The following is a 24,448-nucleotide window of genomic DNA, read 5'->3' as shown; positions in this document are numbered from 1 at the left end:
ACCCCAAAGCCTTCACTCTGGATGGACCAAAAGGAGGTAAGATCAAACACCACCAAGACCCTGCTGCACCTCCTGGGATGATGGCAGCAGCAGAATCAACAACATAACTAGGATTCAAGGAGAACGTACTGTGTAGCAGGCACGGATAGCCTGGAGCTATCTGCATTCTCCGCATTCTCTATTCAATCCGTAGAACGCCCCTACAAGGTGGGGACTCCTATCATGTTCAATTCAGAGAGGCGAAAGGGCTTGCCAAGGCCACACAGCTAGCAAGTGGTGGAGCTGGGAACCTAGCCAGACCCCGACACGTAATCAGTGTTACTCTGCCTTTCTGTCTACCCAAAAGTATAATGATCAGATATCTGTAGATTAACCCATCTTCAAAAAAAGTTACTTCATTTACATCTGGCTGCAAAACATGTTTAATTACTTTAAAGCAGCTTTGCTGTGGTGATTGAAGTATTTCCCCTTCTGCAGCACAGCACAAAGAATTTTATAGATCACTCTCCCACAAAACCACCTGTACTATGTCCACATGGTTGTCAAGGTTAAAAACGAATACAAATAATAACAGAAGCAATTCCAAGGGGGAATTTTTCTTTTGTGGGAGAGGATTAGATGGAAACATTCTAAAAAATGAAAAAGAAGCACCATCTGGAATAATTTTATTTTCTCACATCTTGGATACCTCATAGTGTGCAACAATGTCAAAAATAAAGGATCAAGAGTCCTGAAGTTAAGGAGTTTCAAAATCTCAGAATCTAAGAAGACACCTTGACTACCCAATATAATTGATCATTGCTTATGAAGAGACACCACTCTGGAGTTTCCTTCCTACCTTCTTGCCTTCCTTCCTTCCTACCTTCTTTCTTTCCTTCCTTCCTTCTTTCCTTCCTTCCTTCCTACCTTCCCACCTTCCTTCCCACTTACCTTCCTTCCTTCCTACTTACCATATCTACCTTCCTTCCTACCTTCCTCCCTCCCTTTCTACTTCCCTTCCTTCCTAACTTCCTTTCTTTTTTTTTAACTAACCACTAACACATTCTTATCATTCTCTCTTAGTACAAGTAATAACTCCTCTCTCAAAGAAAGGCAAAGTTTTACTCATTTAAAACAAAAACTTTTAATGCATATTACTTTGCCACAAAACCGGTCAATATGCAGGTGTTCAGTCAAACTCGTCATTTCTTCTGGGGTGAGTGGGTACCCCGCGATGTGGCAGTACCCAGCAATCCTGGGAAGACTTTCAGCAGCATGTAAGCCAGTGGTCCCCAACTTGTGCTACACAGAATCACCCAGAAACCTACAAGGAATTCTGAGCAGACTAGAACTCTAAATGTCATTGGCCCAAAAGCTGGGTCTTCTTTAGTTAAGATAAATAAGGGAATATTTTCTCCATCTTCGCTTGGCAAGGATTACTTGCACAGGACCCACAAAGTGCTTAACCGAAAGGTTAAAATTCAACACTATATGGAAATGTATAATTCAACATTAAAATTAAAAATTTGTTGATCAAGACACTCCCACAGTGTGGGACGCAATAGGGACTAGCACATACACCAAAGAACTATGTAACAGCTACAGCCATCCATCCGCCAGAGGAGTATCAGCCCTCCACAACAAGGACCATCGTCAGAACCTGCATCAGGACAAGCCTCAAGTCAGCCCAAGCCATGGGCTGTTTGATGTGAGACAGTGAATGCCCCTTTTCAGCTAAGCCAGGATCAGCTAGATTTTCTGTCACTTCCTTCATGAACAGTGTTAAACACATTCTGACCAGACCTACTTACACTTTAATTCTCAACTTCTCTGAACACCTTGACGAGCTTGTTTTTGGTCAGTCCTCCACATGCCCTCACTCCTGATTTCTTTAAAACCAGAGTCTGAAAAGTTCTAGTAACTCCAAAGTGAAGTGGCCACTTGCCCAGACTCACACATAAATGGTTATCTTTTCATTTTTCAATCATTGTCTTCACCCCCTGGCGTCCTATTTCATACCACCCTCAGTTTAGAGCTCACTGCTTCTCTGCAATCACTTCATATTCTTTTCTCTCTGCTTCACTCATCCCTGATTTCTTCAGTCCCCTGCTCCCAGCCCACGATGCTCTTAACACACGCTACTTACTGAAAGCAACATGGTCCCCTTGTTTATTCATTTGTTCATCCAGCACATTCATTCAGTGATAAATGTGCTCCAGTCCATGTGTTTCTAACTATCACCGTAACTTGCACCATAATCCCTTTAGCTGTCAATAATCATAAATCCTCCAAAATTCTACATTCCTAAATTTTAAGTTTTAATAGGTCACAGGACTCTGCCTTACACTGGTGGCACCAGAACAGCAACATTACACGCACTGTGAGCCAACACATTTTTATTTTTCATTGTTTAATTTTAAAAGTTGCTTCTTATTTTGTACTGCTCCAATAAAAAAATTTTTTTTCCTAAAGTTTTTCTGCAAAACTCTTCCTTTACTTTTAATAGGCTTGGAAACCATTTTGGAGTTTGCTTGCCAACGTAAAAGGCTTTTCCTTAAGTCTGGCATAGGCTGGACGGCAGTTAGAGGCATGGAGAGAAGGCAGACAGATTTTTCTCCTTTTGCACACTGATTAAAAAAAGTGTCACCAGATGTGAAAAGGAAAATTTAGACTCTCAATTCTGAAATTTAATCTAGCAATAAAGAAGCACCAAATTCTTAAGACACAGTGTACTTCAACTATCTGCCATAACACCATTTCCTCCCTCAAATGTGCTCTTGATTACAGAGTGCCTGCAACATTTTTTACTCTGGTTAACAAGGTTTATTTTTCCTCCAGTGAGTGCTATTGGGGAGGAAAATACCGGATTTCTTTGCTTTAAGAGGAGCTGGTGGTGGTCAGATAAGTGAGGAACTAAGTAAGACTTTACATTTGATTAATAAAGAGACTTTGTTTTACTGGTGACATTCCTCACAGAGTTTTTAAAAAAAGACTCAAGTACCTGTGTTTAATCCCCATCTACACATTAACAGATGCACATGCTACCCTGAACTTAGCAGAAGAACAGAGAGGACACAGCAGGTCAGGCCTTAGAGACATACTAAAGACTTGGGATTTTATTTTGAGAGTGATCTGAAGCCATGGAAGGGTTTTAAACACAGGAGTGACATGATCTCACTTAAATTAAAAAAAAAAAAAAAATCACTCCAGGGCCACCTGGGTGGCTCAGTCGCTTAAGCGTCTGACTCTTGAGTTTGGCTCAGGTGAGGATCTCATAGTTTTGTGAGTTCCAGCCCCACATCGGGCTCTGTACAGAGCCTGCTTGGGATTCCTCTCTCCTTCTCTCTCTCTTACCGTCCCCTGCTCGAGCTCTCTTCTCTGTCTCTCTCAAAATAAATAAGTAAACTTAAAAAAATTTTTTTAAAAATCACTCCAGCATCTATGTGGGAAAAAAAGATCATACAAATAGAAAAGAATATTATGCAGCTAATAAATGAGATATCTGTAAGTTAGTGAGCAAAACATAGAATTAAGTTAAAAAGCTAAGATGTAGAATAGTGTATGCAGAGTATTATCCTTTGTGGAAAAAAGTGTATATGCATCACACATGTGCACACACGCACGCGTGCACACACACAAAGGTGCACACCAGTGTCATATAGATTTCACAAAATTCATGGCTGAAGTAAATTAACATACCCAAGTTGTTCTAAACATATTTAGCAGTATTTTTAATCAGTGAATTGGGTAGTGGTTTCACATTTCAATTTAAATTCATTAAATTAAATTTTAATGAAATTAAATGGAATTTAAATTAAGTTAAAAATTCAGTACCTTAGTCACACTTAAAGGGCTCCATAGCCACGTGTGCCTAGTGTCTACTTTATTGGACAAAACAGATCTAAACATCTGAAGAAAATACACAGGAAAAGTTAAACCTTTCTTACAGGTTTTCTTCTGAGCTGAGAAATGGGGGGTGGGGGAGGGAGCTTCTACGTCTCATGCTAGGCATTTGGGAATACGTGTGCTGCATGATATTTTTTCACATTACAAACTATCAACTACAGACAGGTGGTGTGGGGTCTGAAGCTTACAGTTTTAGAGCCCTTTTAAAGATGAAGAATACAAAGTTAGGAACACAAAATTAGATACAAATGATAACGCACGCAGAATAAGAAAAATGACCAAAAGTTAAATTGTAAACAACTGAAAATACCACAAACTTCACAAAATCCAGAGGAATACTATCCTCTTTTTTATTAATCAATCATCTGGCACACTTTTCTAACACTTCCTTCCTTAAACTTCTGACTCTGCACATTTTGGCAAATACCAATTTTGTGATACAACGTTCCACACGAAAAAAGGAAGAAGAATTTGGGGTTTCTTCTACTTTGGGTATAGAAATCTTATTGTTTACAAATATATGTTTAAGAAACCTTCTAACTTCACAACTCCTGTCAGGTAAATTTTTAGGACCATTGTCAAATTTGGAGAAACTTCCATACAATTTCTTTTCATATATAAACTGCAAACTTTCAGTTTCTTATGTGGGGAGTACTCCTAAATACTCTTTGAATTGAAGACACTGGTGAACTATAAAGCTCATTATAGACACATATTATCAAGTTTTATGTTATCTTTTTCTGTGTTTGTATTTTGTGGTCAAGTCAGCCAAGCAACACAGCTCTTTCCCCAAGGGATTCATAGGATTCATTCTTCTTCATTAACTGCATTTTCAGACAATTCATCGAGCCTACTTGCTACTTCTGTTCAAAAGTTAGCACTTTTAGAATTACTGCTTTGGGGAGAATCTGATTTTTTTTGGGGGGGGGTATAATATACTTTTTGCCATCAGAATAATTTCTATTTCATCATTCACCTTTATTGCTTTAATTTTATGTTCTATTATCTGAATGTTCTCAGTTCTTTAATAAATAAAGGTTAAGGTAAAAAATAAAGTAACTCTTCATATTTGTCTAAATTAGGAATCTGTGATTTCTCAGTTGTCTGATTGAAACATTCCAAACCATCTTTCAAGCTGAAGTTAAAGTTACATATTTATTCCCAGTTCAACTTCCCTCTAGCCAGATTGCAACAATGCCTGTGATCACGCCAAAGCAATGCAGCAGGTGAGCAAAGTGATGGAAGGAGGGTCAGGGTAGAGCCAGCAGTTTTAACCGTGTGGTTTAAATATCCTCAAATTCTGAAGAATTTTTGAAAATTTTGCAAAATAATATGGCCATGCGAACACAGAACCAGAGACCCTCCCAAATCCTTGGAAGTGGCTGGTGTAAGGAAGGGGCCCTGAAACCTAAATCCAATAAATTAGCTCCTGCTAAACTTGACTGATTACAGGTAAACAGAGTAGTTAGAAGATCCAGCTTAAACCAAAGGTCCTTAATCCACCCCCAGAGGAGCTGGGGTAGTGACCACCTGTCACTCCACTCCCACATAAATATTCAATTTTAGGCTGAGTACACTTCTAGAACGTCTCATAGCAAAGTCTAATTTACATTCCTGGACTTTCCCACACTGCACAGCTCGGATCGCTTAGTCTTTGTGTTTGCCAAAACTGAAATTCATCTAAGTTGAAATCTTAATTAATCAAAAACTTCTAAGTCGTCTTCAGAAACTTCTTCGGTTGTAGTGTTACCAATCCATTGTTTCAATTGATGCATCCAGCCTCTCTCTCTCTAAAGCTATAGAAACATCAGTCCTATTTTAACCTAACAACTCTAAAAGCCTCATTTGTCCCGTATGTCCAAAGGAAATGTCTCTCATTTATTACATATGGATACATGTAAGTGGAGAGGACATGAAATAGTCGTCACAGAGTTCAATACTTGTTCATTAGTGGAAGTAATGTAACTAGCGGTACAACACAGGAAACAATAATGACACCATGTGCACACTGGTCAGCTATATCCATAAAGAAGAGCTTGTACAACATCAAACAGACCCTACAAAGTAGGAGGCTCAACTGGATTTTAACACAATTATAGCTGTTTTCAAAATTCATCTCCGATTTTTTTTAAAGTTTATTTATTTTGAGAGAGAGAGAGCATGCATGCCAGCTGAGGAGGGGCAGAGAGACAGGGAGAGAGAGAATCCCAAGCAGGCTCCACGCTGTGAGTGCAGAGCCCTATGTGGGGCTCCATCCCATGAACCATGAGATCATGACCTCAGCTGAAATCTAGAGTCAGACACTTAACAGAGTGAGACACCTAAGCGCCGCTCTTCTTCCATTTTTAACAAAGAATTCCAAGGTCTTATTGGGGGTTATTATTCTTACCAAATATTTTATTTACATTATTTATTATCTCTATTTACCCCTTTACACTTCTCAGTCCAGGAAGAAGTTTCAAACAATTATTGCTTTCACCATATTCTATAAAATCTGAAAAACAGACAGTGAAGAGCACAAACTCTGAAGCCAAAGTGACTGGGTTCAAATCCCTGCTTGGCCACTTTCTACCTGTAATTGAGCAAGTCACTTAATGTCTCTGTGCCTCGGTTATCTTATCTGTAAAATGGGGAAAAATTAATACCTATATCTCCATGGAGATACTGCGAGCATTAAATGAATTCATTTTCATAAATACTCAGGGCAGCACCTGATGCACACCTGGGCTATATACATGTTTGTTAAATATAAGAAAAATAGGCATCCATGTGTAGTATGAAATAGAGAGTGATCAGAGGAGATTAAATCAGAATAGTCATACTAATTTGAGTGGAGTTTTACTATCTTCCATCATGTTACAAATCGCAAACTGCCAAAAGACAGCTAATTCAAATTTAAAAGCACAAACATTTCTGAGCCAAATAAATTACATATTATCAATACCTTTTCTGTCTCTGAACACAAGGTAGTCAAACATGGACAAGCAGCTTGGCTCAGTGAGGTCCATTGTATGCAAAATGGCCTCCAGCTGGGAAACTTTAGACATGTCTTTTCATTTCTTGCAACTTCAGTTTCCATATTCGGTCAAATGGGTGTAATACCATCTGAACTTGAGATGTTTGCTTCAATTACTTCACATGAAACACATAAAGAGTTGTTATGTGGCCTGGTGTATCTACCAGATGCTCAATAACTAGTAATCGTTATGGTTGTACTTGACCGTTATCATTCTATTGTGTTAATATTCCTCTCCATATATCAAACTATATATTCAAGATCAGTGCCCTCACCATTCTAGCCGGAAAATACAGGAAAATCTATCTTTCCCATTCACTTTTGTTAAGACTGTCAAACATAATCAATGTCTGACCTCGTCCTGGACTAAGATTGAATAACTCTGGTGAAAGAGATCCTTCATGGATATTTATGAATGCAAATGAGACACATAAGGTCCTTTCATTAGTATTTAATGTTATTAAAGTTTTAACAGAACTTAAATATCACAGAAAAGAGTAATTAAATCTTAGATGTTTTCTGCACAACAGTTTCAGTTTATGTGACCTTTTGTGACAACTTTCAAAAATCTTTATAGTTTATGAATCTTTTCATTGTATCTGCATATTAGATCACAGCAAATATCAATGCCTGGTTTCATTTTAGAAAAATATGAAACTAAGATTTATGACCTGCCCTCCTAAACATACCAAGAAGGGAATTCACATAATTTCTCACTATTTCTAGAGGAAGCCTTTGACACCAGTACTGAGAACGCTATAAAATTAAATATTAGAGGCTCAAATTGCTAAATATTCTATAAGCTATGAAAAAAATACTTACCCACTCCCATTCCTGGAAAATGCATTAACTAATGTCCCTCAAATATTTTTCCTTGGATTAGGTGGAAACAGTTCAAACCCCAAGAAGACACATAGCTTTAACTTGGAATGTTGGCTGTTAAGAGTGTGCTTTGCTGGAAAGTAATTAAACCACCTTGTATCCTCACTTAAGAGAGATTATAAAAACCCAGAAAAGAGTCCTTCAAGGAAAAAATGTTAAAACTGTTTAAGTTAATTTAGCACATTAAATTTCATGGTATATACTATGGAATTGTTACAGCATTCATTTTAACTTAAAAAAATAACTGATAATATTTGCCTTGGAATCTCATACAATTTTTCTTCACATCTATTGTAAAATACCAACACCAAGTATGGAAAGGCTACAGGCTAGAACTTTTAAAAGCACTAACAAGGGAGAAATTTTGGAAAAAAAAAAAAAAAAGGAAAAAATCCCAATAGCAAATACAGAAATCAGTGCAATCACATCGATTTAAGCAAAGTCCAGAGTATAAGAAAATCTTGTGTGATGGGAGATCTGTAGCACAGCAATAAAAGGGGATGCATAGAGGTATTAGGAATCTGGGAACCTTGGTGGTTTCTAGACTTATTGATAACCATGACTGGTTCTAGAATGACAGAGCTAATCCCAAAGTATTATTGTGAAAAATATTCTTTTTCCCCAAAGTTTTCTAAAAATAGAAAACATATTAAAATGTACTATTATTCTCAAAAGAAAACATGATATATAGCATTTAAACAGGTATAAAAAGGCAATAGCTATTACATAAAATTTGGTAAATGTTTGAATCAGCATTATTATATTATCAATGCCCCACCACAGCACAATGTGGATTACTTTACTGTAAATGTAAGTCCAAGGCAAAAATAAAGCTCACCTTAACAGCTCCCATAAAAATAAAAAAATTAAAAAATGAAAATTCTAGGGGCACCTGTTTGGCTCAATCAAGCCAGGTCTTGATTGTGGCTCAGGTCATGATCTCACGATTCATGGGATGGAGCCCCATGTTGGGCTCTGGGCTAACCACACAGAGCCTCCTTGGGATTCTCTCTCTCCCTCTCTCTCTCTCCCCGTTTCCTGCTTGTGTGCACATGTATTCTCTCTCTCTCTCTCTCTCTCTCTCTCAAAGAAATAAACATTTAACAAATTCTGCCAGCTCTAACAAGATTGATTGAGTCATTTATATTCCAATTCCAGGATTGGTCATTTGTTTTATAGCAGCAATTTCAAATTATCATTGTTCCATAATAGTTTTATAAGTATTTATTTATGAATTGGTACTGAATTATACTATGTTCTAATCGATGGAACAGAATTTGGTTTCAGGAATTATTATATCATGTAACTTTATTACATAAATATACGACCAATAATAAAATATTTGTATATAAAAGATAACATATAATGAATACAATACAACATATGCTTTAAACATATGCTTTGTTAGGTGATTACATTTTGTTTTCCTATTTTTCGGCCCAGAAACAGCATATTCTCTGATAACTTAATGGTTTATATTTAATTACTATACTTTCTTCCAAGAACACAAGCAAACTCTCTCTTCCTTTTAGGAAAATTATCTGTTAAATTGAAAATAATGAAGGCCAGATTTTCAGTTACATAGAGAAATAGGGTAATTTGGCAAACAACAATGAAGAGTACCCATTTCCAGAAATCTTGACCTAGTGGGCTCAGTCATAGAGGTCAAAGACCCAAAACATCCATCTCTGCTTTTGAGTTACTACAATGGCAGCAGCCCATCTGGCAGTTTTGACTGGTTCAAAGGTTTATTATTTCTTGGCAAAAATATATTACATAACTGTGAAGTATCACAATAACCTAAGATTTCAAGCTTTCTTGTTTTTTTCTTTTTAAGGATTTTTTTTTAATTTTTTTTTTTTGACGTTTATTTATTTTTGAGACAGAGAGAGACAGAGCATGAACGGGGGAGGGGCAGAGAGAGAGGGAGACACAGAATCGGAAACAGGCTCCAGGCTCTGAGCCATCAGCCCAGAGCCTCACGCGGGGCTCGAACTCACGGACTGCGAGATCGTGACCTGAGCTGAAGTCGGACGCTCAACCGACTGAGCCACCCAGGCGCCCCATTAAGGATTTTATTTTTAAGTAATCTCTACACCCAATGAGAGGCTCAAACTCACAAACCCAAGCTCAAGAGCCACGTGCTCTACCGACTGAGCCAGCCAGGCACCCCTAAGAGTTGGAGCTTTGTGGGTAGCACTGTAGAGTGGTGGAGAGAAAACCATCCTCCGCTACCCTGTGGCCCCTACCAAGTCACTTGGTGTGTTTCAACCTCAGCTTCCCACATCCCTAAACCAGTAGAGAAGTGTTTGTCTTGCCTTATTCCAAGGATTTCTCAAAGAATCAAAATTAAGTAGCATGTATGAAACACTCTGTAAGACACAAAGTGTTCAAATGGAGTGGTATTAATAATTACAGCAAAAATCATAGTGATTATTCAGGAATAGAGCATTTATCTATAATCGGGTTTTCTAAGACTAGGACTCTCTGGGTTTAAGAATTTAAAGAATTGGGGGCACCTGGGTGGCTCAGTCCATTAACCATCCGACTTTGGCTCAGGTCATGATCTCAAAGCTTGTAGGTTCGAGCCCCCACATCAGACTCACTGCTGTCAGCACAGAGACCGCTTCAGATCTTCTGTCTCCCTCCCTCTCTGCTCCTTCCCCTCTCATGCTCTCTCAAAAATAAGTAAACATTAAAAAAATAATTTAAAATTTATAAAGCAAAAAGCTGAGTGAACCTTCTAAAAAGTAACTTTGAAAAAGTACCAATACTTCTGAGCAAAACAAGGCTAGAGTTGTCCCCTGCCCTAGGACAGACATCAAAATATCTCTACATAGCATGGTCTATTCTCCTCTGGTCACTCCAAAACAGTAAGATTTATGAACCCCTTCCATCTCTATTATTTAGAGAAAAGTCCTCCTAAGCCTAATGGCTAATGAAGGCTTCTCATTACTCATTTTTCACCATGCACTTGAAGGCCACTTTGCCTACTTAACAAACCGACATCATTTCTAATTAGATACATTGAAGTATCTAAAATAAACACTGCAACAACTTTCAGTAACAACTATACAACACCATTTTTAAAAAGAAATAGGAATGTTTAAAAAATTCGTCTAACCCTTTAGGGCCTTCATACCTGAAGATAGCAATAAAAGGGGAGATCATTTGTGTAAACTGTACCAAAATAATGAGACATTTCCAAGTTTGTGTTTGAAGTTCCTTAAACAAGGTGGCCTTTTTAGTGAGTTGAGATAAAGGTTTAAACCATTTTAGGGACAGAGCATTTGGCTGGCATCCTGCCACTTTCTACACCAGATAATTTCAGTTGCTGCTGTTTGTCTCATATGTTTTTTATTCTCCCTCTAGGGAAGTCAAAGCCTTTTCACTTGCAGGCAAATTTTACTGTAGCTCTGGTAACTACTTTACAAGGTGATAAGCATTCACAAGAGGCTTTTATTAGGTCGGTAGCTAAAGGAAAAACTACATGTACATATTTAGACAACATGTGTGAAATGGAAAACTTTAAACATATGAGAGTTCTATGTCAGCCTACTAAAAGTGCATATCCCATGAAAAATATGGGTGTTTAAGGAACGGACATGCTCAACAGGCTAAACAATATCTAAATTTGTATATTTTCATTTCCATTAACTCAACATAATAGCTTTTTAATGAAGTATATCAAGTCAGCGTCTGCTAACCCACTGCTATCTGATTTTTCCCAGATTTTGTTTTCCTTTATCACTTTTCCAAATGATTTTGCAAAATTAGAACAGAATCCCTTGGTTTTACCATGTTTCTTCCATTCAGCCCCATGGGTAGCGTCCCAAAGAAATCAATGGTCTGAACTGGAATATGTGCAAGCTATGAGGACAACCAAACATTCATATAGGAGGCTATTAGTTAAGACACATTTAAGGTTCAAAAGCACACTGAGGAAAGAAAAGATCATCAGTTATCAGAAAGATGCCTGTCATGAGGTATCTTAAGATAGGCCTTGGAAATCAGATAAGAGTTGAGTAAATGGGGAGAAGAAACCACCTAGTCAATGACAAAAATAATGACCCAACGTGATGAGCTTCCAGGGCCCAGGGCTCTGATGAGGGGCAGTGGAAAACATGGCGCAACAGACCATTTGTTGGAAATCACTGTACTAGGTTAGTTTTTACACACCACGAAGTAACATATACTCAATGATATTCAAGCTGATCTCCTTCAGCTACTTGCAAGTTTCTATCATTAATCTAGTCAAATAAACTCTCCCTGGTTTGTAAACATAGAGTGATTTTCCTGACAATGTAACTTTTTGTGACCTTTTCTCTAGATGGTAAGCTTACAGAGAGTGAGTTCCATCTCCTACTCCCAGAACTTGGTCCCAGTGCCCAGCACAGTAGCAAGTACCAAAATAAATGCCTCCCAAATGCTACAGCACAGAACACAGGACTTTGCTGGCCCAGAGAAATGTCATTAGGAATAGGAGAGAAGAAACCATCAAATCTCAAAAAAGACAACCTACAGAATAGGAAAAAAAAATTCTAAGTCAGATTTGGTAAGAGACCTGTATCTAGAATATATAAAGAACTTCTGCAACTTAGTGATTGAAAAACAAATACTCAACTTGAAAAATGAGCAGGGGCGCCTGGGTGACAGAGTCAGTTAAGTGCCCGACTTCGGCTCAGGTCATGAGCCTACTGATTTGTGGGATCCTGCTTCAGATTCTCTGTCTCCCTCTCTCTGTGCTCCTCCGCCCGTGCGTGCGCGCACACACACACACACACACACACACACACACACACAAACACTAAAAAAAATTTTAAAAACGAGCAAAAGATCTGAATAGACATTTGTTCAATAGACATATGAATGGCCAATAAGCACATGAAAAGATGCTCATCATTAAGCCACCAGGTAAATGTAAAACAAAACCACTGTGGGTATCACTTCACAACCACTAGGATGACTATCATCAAGAAGACAGTAGCGATTAGTACTGGCCAGGATGTGGAGAAACTGGAATCCCCACACACTTTACTAGGATAGCAAAATGGGCCACTCGCTTTGCAAAAACAGGCTGGAAATTCCTCAAATGGTTAAACATAAAATTACCATTTGATTTAGCAATTCCACTCCTATGCACGAACCACGAGAAATGAAAACATGCCTACACAAAACCTGTATGCAAATTTCATAGTAGCACCATTCTTAATGTCCAAAAAGTAGAAACAACCGAAATGTCCATCAACTAAGGAACAAATAAAATGTGGTGGAGCCACACAATGAAATAGTATTCAGCAATCAAAAAGAATGGAGTGCTGACACATGTTCCAACGTGGAGGAGCCCTGAAAATACACAACTCAAAGAAGCCAGTCACAAAAAATCAGATATTCTATCATTTCATTAATATGAAATGTCTAGAATAGGCAAACCCATTCAGATAGAAACCTGGGGAGAAATGAAGCTTAACTGCTAAAGGGTAGAGTTTCTTTGGGGATGATGAAAATGTTCTAGAGTTGACTGTGGGGATGGCTGCACACCTCTTTGATTGTATGAAAAGCCACTGAATCGTACACTTTAAGTAAGTTATTGTCATGGTATATGAATTATATCTTAATAAAGATTTCATTTTTAAAAATACAGTTTGTTTCGAATGATGAAAAATTTTGGAAATAGATAGTGGGGATGATACCACATTATTGTAAATGTCGTTAGTATCACTAAAATGGTTAAAGTGGAAAACTTTATGTTATATATATTTTACCACAATAAAAGAACTTTTTGTCAACAGTGCAAAACAGAAAAATCCAACTTAATTATTAGTAAAGTACTTCTCTAGTACATTCATGTTATCCAAAGTAGGAAAATCCCAAATCTATAAGATTTTATAAGCCCATACATGTACAGAGGAAAAATATTAACATGATCTTGGAAAATTTATTCAAATAAACCAATCAGTGTAACAAGAAAAAAATCTATAAAGGACATCAAAAATCAATTATTACTGAACATTCTGTTTTCAATTTTATAATTTATATACTTTGTATTTGTGGTTCTTTAACCTGCCTTAATGCTGTTTTTCACAGATGATGTTTCTTAACTGCTTTGCTATATCCTATTGTGAGAAAATTAAGCAACTGTTGTAATTCAAGTTTTAACAAATAGCATGTCTACTATCCTTTGCCAATTATGCTGTGGTGGAATCTGTGTAACATTTCACACCACATTTTTTCTCTTGCTTTGATTTTAGATCAACTTATTTCTAAGAATGTGAATTTGTATACATTTCATTTTGACTCACCAGACTAGATCTGATTATGTTGCTTCTGGACCAATTCTAGACAGATACTTAAACAGAAATGCACACTGATGTGAAAAACTAAAAATAACATTTAAAAATATAGTGCCTCTTTCAGGTTTCAACAGGAATGTAAATGTACATATACACATACAGACCAAGCAAAAACAACCTACTCCATAACCTATGTGCTTTACCATAAATATTTCTCTGCAAGTCTTCCCTAATATACTGAGAATTATTATTTAACATGATTATACTTGCATGTTTATCACTTTGATGGGCTTAGTATACAGCAAGTCTACTGTAACAGAGACAGGAATATTCCATCAGAGTGCCATTTTAGACCAAATAAAGCATTAACATCAGAAGTCAGAAAAATTTAAATGTCAAATACTAACTTTCTCATCCATCAAGATTCTTTTAAATGAATGAACACAGAATTTCAAATCTTTGATTATTTGTATATATTTGCTTTTCAACTGACAATCTTGAAAATCACTTTATCTGAAAATTTTGGTTGTATTAAGTTCATGAATTAAAAGAATTAATCCTTCTAAGAAGCTGTGACTTGGAAGAGGCACCTTGAGGAACAGAGCAACAAATACAGGCATAAATTATGTCTTAACGAATTATGATCATGTAGACACTATGGTGTCTGGTGAAACCTCAGTTTCTGTGATGAAAAAGAACTGTAATCTTTTTAAATTCGAGAAATAATTACATAAATGCAAGGGCTAGGAGACACCAGAAACTATATTTTTTATAAAATCCTTTAAAAACCAGTACATTTATGAAGTGCACGCTTTGTTAAAGATATTTTCTTCAGCATTTTACACACTTAGCTTTATTAAGTAAACCCTCACAAAAATTTTGTGAGGTAGGTATTCATTATGAATAGGCATTTCACACATGAGAAAACGGAGGATGAGGAGATTAAGTAGCCTGTGCAAATCTGCAGGAGTAAGAATTAGAGCTGGGATTGAAGCCAAGTCCATGGTCTTTCCATTAGAACATTCTTCCTTCCGGCAGCAAACAGCCTATCATTTAGCAAGATAATTCAGTAGCATCAGCTACTGCAACTACAAAGGGGCTCAGGGAATACCAGACACATTCCTGAGTCTGATTGGTTCAGCTATATTACCCAGATAAGAAGGAGCAATTGAACACGTATGCATGGCAATCCCTACTTACTTTGCCAAGTTTTGGCACACGAGAACGAACAAGGCAAGAACCAAAACTAAATTCAACATTAACATTTATGTATCTTAAAGCTCTATGAATCCAACCAGCAGAGACAAGTTAATGATAATACATGGAACACAGGACGCAGGTTTTATAAAAATCTTGTCTACTTGCATTCTGCATGTTGTATATTCCCCACTCTGTATTTTGGACAGGTGTTTGAACACGTCTTTGGTAACTGTACGTTCAGAAAAAGTAGTCTAGAGTCCACCCAAGATCATCTCATTGGTTAACTTCATTTTTAGTTACACTGTGGTTTGTTTTTTGGATACCAATAAATAAAAAGGCATTTTCTAGGAAAAACATACATGCACATAAATTATAAGACTTACTACAATTCTACAAATTTATACACAAGGATGGGCCTAATTCTTACTAAAGCACTTCCACCCTGGCTTTCATAACCCATTCTCTTTAATATTCCTCTTGATTCCAGCTGTTCTTTCTCAGCCCCTTGTGAGTTTTTTCCTACACTACTCAAGCTCTAAGTTTTAGAGTTCCCCAGCTCTCTTTCTCAACATGCCTTCCTTATGTAATCACATCCATTCACAGAGATGTAAATCCTGAAATTTACACTAGAAGCCCAAACCTCTGCTATAAACCTCCATTACTACATAAAAGTTACTTTGTCTAAAAACTGAACTCTTGATCTTCCCCCCACCCCCAAACCTTCTCCTTCTCTGGACTTCGGTAACCTCTACCCTGCGGCTCATGAGAGCAGACATGGAGATTCGTTCTAGGGTACCTCCTTGTCCCCAAATTTAATCCATCACCAAGTCCCCAAATACATACGCAACACATCCATTTTTCTCCATTTCTATGGTCACCATCCTAGTCCAAGTTATCACCATCTCTCGCCTAGACTATTTATTATTGATTTAGGCCACTTCCTATCCATTCTCTTCAACAACAACGAGTGAGGTCTTCAAGTTAAAACAAACAAACAGGGGTGCCTGGGTGGCTCAGTCAGTTAAGCATTCGACTCTGTCTCAGGTCATGATCTCATGGTTCGTGGGTTTGAGCCCAGCATCGGGCTCTGTACTGACAGATCGGAGCCTGGAGCCCGTTTCAGATTCTGTCTCCCTTTCTCTCTGCCCCTCCCTGGCTCGCATTCTGTCTCTCTCTCTCTCTCAAAAGTAAATAAACATTAAAAAAAAGAAACAAAACAAAACAGATACCATTACTCCTCTGCTTAAAAACCTTTCAATAATATCCCCTTGTACTTTAGAACAAAATTCAAACTACCAAGCCTTGTATACTGTGACCTGTCTCTTCTCCATCTTCATTCCGTGTTCTTTGCTTCCCTCTCCATACTTCAGTGTTACTGGTCTTCTTTCAGTTCTTTCAGGAAGTCAGAATCCCCACTGCCTCTGGGCTTTTGCACATGCTGGTTCCTCTACTACCACCTACGTCTATCCATGTTGTTGCAAATGGATATACACACACACACACACACACACACACACACACACACACATACATGGGTGTGTGTGTGTGTGTGTTAAATGCCTGGCTCTTCTACCAGGCTATGAAACTATAAAATTCATGATGACAGGGACTATATCTTGATACTCCCAAAATAACGAACACTTTGCAAAGTATCTGACATCTAATGGGTGCTTTATAAATATTTCCTGAGTTACTGGTGAAGAGTTCCCTTCTCTACCAACACCCCATTCCCAGGCCCTGAAAGCAACCATTGTAACAATTTCTTTTTTATCTTCCCAGATATGGAAACATGTTTAAAAGGGAAAGCATTCACAATAGCCAAGATATGGAAGCAAGCCATGTGTCCACTGACAGATGAATGGATAAAGAAGATATGAGATACACACACACACACACACACACACACACACACAATAGAACATTACTCAGCCATAAAAAAGAATGAAGTCTTGCCATTTGCAACAACATGGATAGACCTAGGTGGTAGTATGCTAAGTGAATTAAGTCTGAGAAAGACCAATGCCATATGATTTCACTTACATGCGGAATCCAAAAAACAAAACAAACAAAACAGACTCTAACATAGAGAAAAAAACCTGGAGGTCACCAGAGGGGAGGTTGGAAGGAGGATAGGTGAAACAGGTAAAGGGGATTAAGAGGTACAAACTTCCAGTTATAAAGTAAATAGGCCATGGAGATGAATAGTACAGCACAGGGAATATAGTCAATAACACTGTAATAAAATTGTATGGTTAGCAGATGGTGAACTACATTTAGTGTGGTGAGCACCGAGTAATGTACAGAATTGTCAGATCACTGTGTTGTACATCTCAAAGTAATGTAATATTGTATGTCAACTATGTTTTAGCAATTTAAAGAGGGGAAAGAGCTCAAACATAAACCTATTTTAGTATGTTTTCCTAGTACAAATGTTCACATTGCATTTAAATCTAATAAAAATTTTTAGAAAGATAATTAAATAGTGCTAGAGCCTAGATAATTAAAATGTAGTAAAAACACCTGTTGACTATAAAAAGGAACTGTTACACAGAAAGAGGCCATTACCATGTGAATCGTCAACATGTCAACAAACCTCTGCTGAGCATCTATTACGTACTAGGCTCTATGCTACACAAGACAGGTGGCTCACGTCAGTAACTAATTAACCAACAACTTTATCACTATGGTAAGTTTTAAGAGTCAGTTGGTAAGAAAGCTTTTTCCAAAGAATTCTAATTACAAAGTGGTTAGTTTCATTACATCAAAAAAATTAAATATTTTAGTTAGCAGTAGAAAAATCACTTTGTTATTTTTTTAAGTTTAATTTTTTTTTTTTTTTTAAGAGAGGGAGAGAGAGAAAGAGCATGAGCATGAGCAGGGGAGAGGCAGAGAGAGAGGAAGACACAGAATCGGAATCAGGCTCCACGCTCCTGTCAGCACAGAGCCCAACCCGAGGCTCAAACCCACGAACCCCAAAATCATGACCTGATCCTAAGTCAGACGCTTAAGTGACTGATCCACCCACTTTATTTTGTCAGTTTATAAATGTATTGGATTTTTAGTCCGTTGATTTAAAAGTCCCATATTTGAGGAAAAAGAAATGCAGGTTGTGCTCGGTCCTTATCATATTAACTGTAGTTAACTGAAAAGTTCACAGTTCTTTCTCAGCAAGCCAGTGGTGTCATGTGTATTCAAGTTAATGTTGGCTTAATAAGCGGGGAGAATCTCAGCTTTCATTGTAATTGTTTTCATTCACTGTATTAAAAATTGTTTAAAAAAAACTACTTCTTTATTTTTTTTTCCTTGCACTTAAAAGGATTCAAACTTCTAATAAGTTAAACACCTGGGGAAACTTCATTAAGCACTATTCCCTGAAATTATTGCTTCACCATGCAAAATGGGGGCTTTATAACCTGAAGAAGTTAATGTAACGTGCACTACTGCTCAGGGATTCACAGTGGCAGTGGGAGACGCTGCCATGCTATTAACTTAATTAATGTTTCCATCAAATGAATGGAGTGCAGGAAAAAAAAAAAAGCATGCCTAAAAATCAGGGTTTAACAAGGATTTAGAGAAACAGTGAATTCCTGATTTCAGTATTCAGCTGAGGAAGACTTTAAATTTATTTCTGCTCGCAAACTGTCTTTAATTCTCATAGCTACATGTCAAGACATAAACGGACTCTGGATGAAGTCCAGAGAAACGGAAACGATTACAAAATCTATTGATTGCTATAGGTAGTAAGCTATAAAAAGGGTTATGAAGCTTCAGAATGGGAAGAGTAATACAAAAGGCAGATTATAAGAGTGGACAGTGTTATGAACGGTTACACAAGGAATGTCCTACTTGAATTTGCTCACCAAATTTCAAAATTCTTCAGATTTCTACACCAAAGCCAATCCCAACTTAAAATCTGAAACAATTTAGGTCAAATAAAGTATTACCTTAAGCTGTGAAGAGAAAACATCAATCTTATACGAACTGGTGTAAAGCTAAATTTACAACAGTTTGAAGGAGGATTAACAGGACACTTTTAGTTGATATGTGACACACAGGGTAGTCGTGAATTCTCACACAACATCTTTCAGGTGGATGTAAAAAATATACAGGTTTGGACGAAATAACGGAACTCTTTTGCTTCGTATTAAAATTTGCTACCGACCAGTTTTCAAATGAAAGTTTTAGCCTGCTGTTCAGAATTTCAAATATGCCTCATGCCTTGAAAGTAGTAGTGATTCCAGGGTTTCAAGAACTTTTAAAAATTATGCTCCTATTAGAGGGAAATAAAGGGGGCTCACCACATAGTAATTAGATACTTAGCAGTCTTAACTTGTTTAAGCTGCCTTCCTATTTTCCCCATTGACACAGGAACTGCAAAGCTTTACTCAGATTTCTCTACAGGCAAGCCCTGGCTAACCTTCCTGTGCTCCCCTTGGTACAAAGACGTACAATCTGAACATCTTTATAGGTTTCTTGAACCAATCAATGACAAGTGGGGTCATTTCTTCTACTGTTCATGAATTCATCATCTTTCCAAAGTGGCAACTGGAAAATCCTATAATTTCTCAGAAGATCATGAAATACCTTGATTAGTATAAACTTATGTTTATATTTTTTATGTATATATTTTTATGTATATATTTCAAGAAATACCAACTGCTTTTGACTCTAATATAAATATCCCAAGTTTCTGAAGGTTTTGCTCAACCTGCTGCGTCATTAGAAACACCAGTCAGCTTCCTTGAGAAAAATGGATCTTGAAGAATCCATTTAGCTTTGATAGCTTTGATATTTCTGACCGTTTTTAGACAGCAAAGATTACTGAGGTTAAACCTTACTACACAAGAGTAAATAATCATTTCAAAGAAACACTGGCTGAGCTACTGACGCTTGCTGCAAAGAACTGTTTTAGTTTGTTGAGCACAACATGGAAAGGGCAGATGTTAGGAATGGGGAGAAATGCCAGATCTCACCTGACGTTACAGCAACTTACTGCGAATATGGTGAATTTCACAGAGGCGAAGCAAAATAATGACAGTGAGACAGAGACTAACTGCTCGGTGAGACCTCGAATGCCTGCTGATACAGTTCATTACTAAGTATGTGTATGGTCTCATCTGCGCTCTGTCAAATTAAAAAGTTGTTAATTTCACAAACTAGGCTAAGCTCTTAGTTAAAAATACATAGCCTAAGCTACTTAAGGTATACTTTTGTAATAATTAACCAACATCTGAAAGACTTCATTTTAAAAGTTTGTAACTCATTCAGATATTAGGCCTGAATAATGGGGCCGAGAAGTAAAACTAGTTTCTTACCCTTTCTCCTAAAATTTCTGCCAGCTCGCTAAGGAATTCGAACAACAGGATTCCATTCCGTAGCCCGTCTCTCCTTTTTATTTCCTTTTCCCATTCTCTGTCTCACCTGGGAACTCTATCTCACCTGTGAACATTGACCTTGAAACTCAGGCTACCAGCTAATTCTAAATGCAGCTGTGTCAAGGCAACTGAACATGGCAGGTGTAAAAAAAAAACAAAAAACAAAAAACAAAATGAAACACTGGCACTGTACTGTCCAGGGCAAAGACAGTGCCACTTTTGAGCATCAGCAGCATTCCACAGAGGAGGAAGGCTGGGGCTTCTGGCCTATAAAAACACAAAAGCAGGAGAAGCACATAAAGAAATGCCTACATGTGTTGTTAAGTAGCCACAGCCCTGAGAGCTCAAAAAAGGAGCAAATTATTGGTAAAGCTAAAGCAAGAAAATGTTCTTAATGCATAGCATTTGTCACATAACCATAAACCATAGTATATTTGGTTAGAAGGACATATAAAGTTCATTTATATCCAGTGCTTAATGGAATTTTTTTTTACATTCATATTATTTCGTAATGCTTTAATATTGAGGCAATGACCTAGTGTCAACTGACCTTGAACAATAGTCCATTAAATGTCACCAGATCCTGCCTGAACCAGTGGTTAGCATCAAATACTACCCTAAGGTATCCAACTCAAATAGAGATGATTTAAATTTTATGACTTGACGAATACAGCAGTGATTTATTTTCTGGCACCATGGGCACAGGGAGAACAAGCTTCTGTTTTGTTTGTTTCATTTTCAAGTTCAGCGAGTCAGATCCCATACTGGAAAAATTTCATAAAGTATAGTAAATCCTTCCAATGCCTACTCTATGTCTTGGTCATATGCTGAACATCTTTAAGAAAGTGCACTAATTCTTTTAATAGCTAACTATTGTTTAATATTCTGTAGACACTTTTATCAATTCAAAATAATTATAATCCTATACATATCAAAATGACATTTTTCTATTAGTTTGGCTTTCTATTAGTTTGGATTTTAGAATCCATGTTTTCAATTGATAACGTGAAAAATTGGATTATGTTGTTGCTTGGTTTAAGGTGATTAGTAAGACAACGTTTTAATAACACTGTATCTTCCATTACATAATAATGGCTAATGTTTACTTTGGACTTAGTGTACACACATGCTGGGCTAAGCCTTTGGTATACATCATCTCATCTAATCTATAACAATCTGATAAATTAGGCATTATTATTCCGTTTTAAACATGGGGAAACTGAGGCAAAAAGATAGTAAGTGTCCTGCCCAAAGACCAATAGCTAATTAATGTTAGATATACCATATTTGAACTCTGGTCTAATGAGCTTCAGAAGCCAAGCCCCCAGACAGTCGGGTAGACGGTCTCTCACTGGGATCTCCTACTGTAATTCAATACAGATAACATGCAGGAAATGATATGGTCCAATAAGCCATGAGAATTACTCAGGCTAGCTTCCTACCAATGATGAAGGACCACTCAGTAAGGAAAACCTAAATTAAATCTCAGGATGAGTTCTGTAAGTCAAATATATAGACGCTTATTGAGAACATGCAAAAGAGAGGAGAGGCAAAGAAAGAAACACACTTCAAGAAAAAGAAAATACTCAGGATTAGCTCAAAAGAAATGAATACACCAACTTTATATTATGGTGCTTCTACATTTTATCATAAAACCTGGGTACTATAAAATTATGCAACCTTCCCACATTAGACACTCTTTCTTATATTAGTACACATAAAAAGACAATATGCCAAGCTTCAAGGAGACCAGTTTAGCAAAAATGTGCAGATAAACAAAGCAAAAACAATCATTTTCTGTTAGATGAAAGTGTAAGGGTCACTAAAACTGTGTAAATCTCAGCATATACATCAAAATAATGGTACAACCATTGATGTGTCATCAGAACGAATAAAACTGTCATAGGTTAAATAAATCAAGTAATACTGAGTGTTTCCTACTAATTTTGCTTTTTACTTCTACTGTGGCAGTAGTCCTTCTTGAGGCTTTTGATCCTCCAACATGATCTAGATGATCTGCTCTGGAGATTAAATGGACCATACAAAACCCAAACTTAAGAACTGGAGACAGGCTTAGGCAGAAACCTCGGCTTTCTGCTGGTCAGAAGGAGAAACTGCTGTTGAGTGAGCACCCATTCTGTGCCCTGCGGTGGGCTGCACAGTTCACATCAATTATCAGATATAAACATCACGGCAGCCCTACTGAGACCATGTCATCATCCTCCTTTCAAAACTGAGGAAACTGAAGCCCAGAGAGGTTAATTAACTCACCAAAGTCCCAGCCGGCAAGTAGCAGAGCAGAGATTCAGACCCAGATGTCTGATTCAGTAGACAATGAGTTTCTCCTAAATTAATATGTAAAAATTATACATTTTTGTGAGCTTAACTCCTTTTTCTCCAGAAGACACCAGGACTCTCAAAATGTAGGTTTCCAGAACCTGTGGGGCAGGGGTGCAGACCAAGCCAAGACAAGGCACACCCTCACGGAGCAAGGCAGCCATCACTTCAGGAGAAGCAGAGGGGTCTTTGGGGAAACCAGAGGCCCTGTGACCTCTGGCCACCCCAGTTGTTTTCAGTTTGTTTTCTAACACAAGGGGAGGAGAAGTGACCATCTCTTTAAGCAGCCATTGGAAGCCAGGCTCCAGCCATGCTGGATTACTTGTTAGGGGATGACACCTGCCCTCCAAATTGTGGAAAAGCTCTGAGTGACACAGTGACTCTCATCTCAACCCACTGAGGTACAAGTCTGTCATTTCTTATTTTGCCCTGTCATTTTATATGAAGACATTAAGAAATAACTTTAGGATTCAAAGAGAGAGAACTGATTCTTAAAGAATAAGACTTCTGGAAGAAACATTTATAGGAACTTGATTAGATGAAGAAAAATATGTTCTGTGAAAAAAAAAAAAAAAAACAAATAAATAAGCGTTCTGTGCACATCAGAAGGCCTGCATGGATAAGATCATCTGAAGAGCACATTAGAACAAAATGAATAAAGACAACTAAACCTGAAAGTATTGAGTGAACAGATACAATCTAAATAAACAGAACTCTTCCAGATAAAGACAGAAGTAGAAACTCACAGGCAAAGAGGCACATACATCTACCTTCATCAAACTGGAGAGGTGGAAAAATGGAGCTGTACCTGAAGACCAATGGTTGAGCACAAGTGCTGGGACTCAGGAGGAAGAAATGCAGTGATCTCAAAATTGAACTACAAAAATCTAAAACACTGAAAAAAGGGATCATTCTCAGGAAGACGGTCTGACTAGCAGGCATCTCCAAAGACTATGCTTCTCAAGTCATACTATGCAACATTCATACTGGGAACCAAGGAGAGAAATGACTAATTTATATCAGTGACTTAAGTGCAGCCTGAACTAATAACACTGAAAACCCCAACTGCAATCTGGAAAGCCCAAAAGAATGCACTGAAGTCATCGGGAAGGATAACACAGAAATCCATTTGATGTATTTTACCAGAATATTCAAAAGACAATACTATCTCTCAAAAGACAATACCAAATGGCAAAGCCCTTTGTAATAAATATCACCACTTCTCCTTTATCAGGAGATAGAAACAATTTATCCAAAAAATCAATTCTCCAGTCATGGGCACACAATGAAAGATCCATTCCTAATGGTGGCACAAGATTTCAGGAACACAATTACTACTGCAAAAATTGTATGGGAGGGAACTCGTGGGTGTTCCCAGGTCCTCCAAAACTGAGTAAGGTGACCTTTGGGGAAGCTAAAACTTTAGGATCCACATAATCAAAACTGACTTTATAGAAATT

The 24,448-nt window shown here is 37.5% G+C and overlaps 1 protein-coding gene and 1 pseudogene across 1 annotated transcript in view; one reads left to right on the top strand and one right to left on the bottom strand.

Moving 5' to 3' along the window:
• UMAD1 (UBAP1-MVB12-associated (UMA) domain containing 1) overlaps positions 1 to 24,448 on the bottom strand; it is a 217,823-nt gene that overhangs the window by 116,752 nt on the left and 76,623 nt on the right. The gene's annotated exons all lie outside the window — the stretch shown is intronic.
• LOC132673566 (5-azacytidine-induced protein 2 pseudogene) lies at positions 1,159 to 24,425 on the top strand (annotated as a pseudogene).

The sequence above is a fragment of the Panthera onca genome, chromosome A2 (genome assembly GCF_046562875.1).
Source record: "Panthera onca isolate mPanOnc1 chromosome A2, mPanOnc1 haplotype 2, whole genome shotgun sequence".
NCBI classification, from domain to species: domain Eukaryota; kingdom Metazoa; phylum Chordata; class Mammalia; order Carnivora; family Felidae; genus Panthera; species Panthera onca.
Note: the sequence above shows the minus strand (reverse complement) of the source record. Positions and strands in the feature narration are given on the sequence as shown.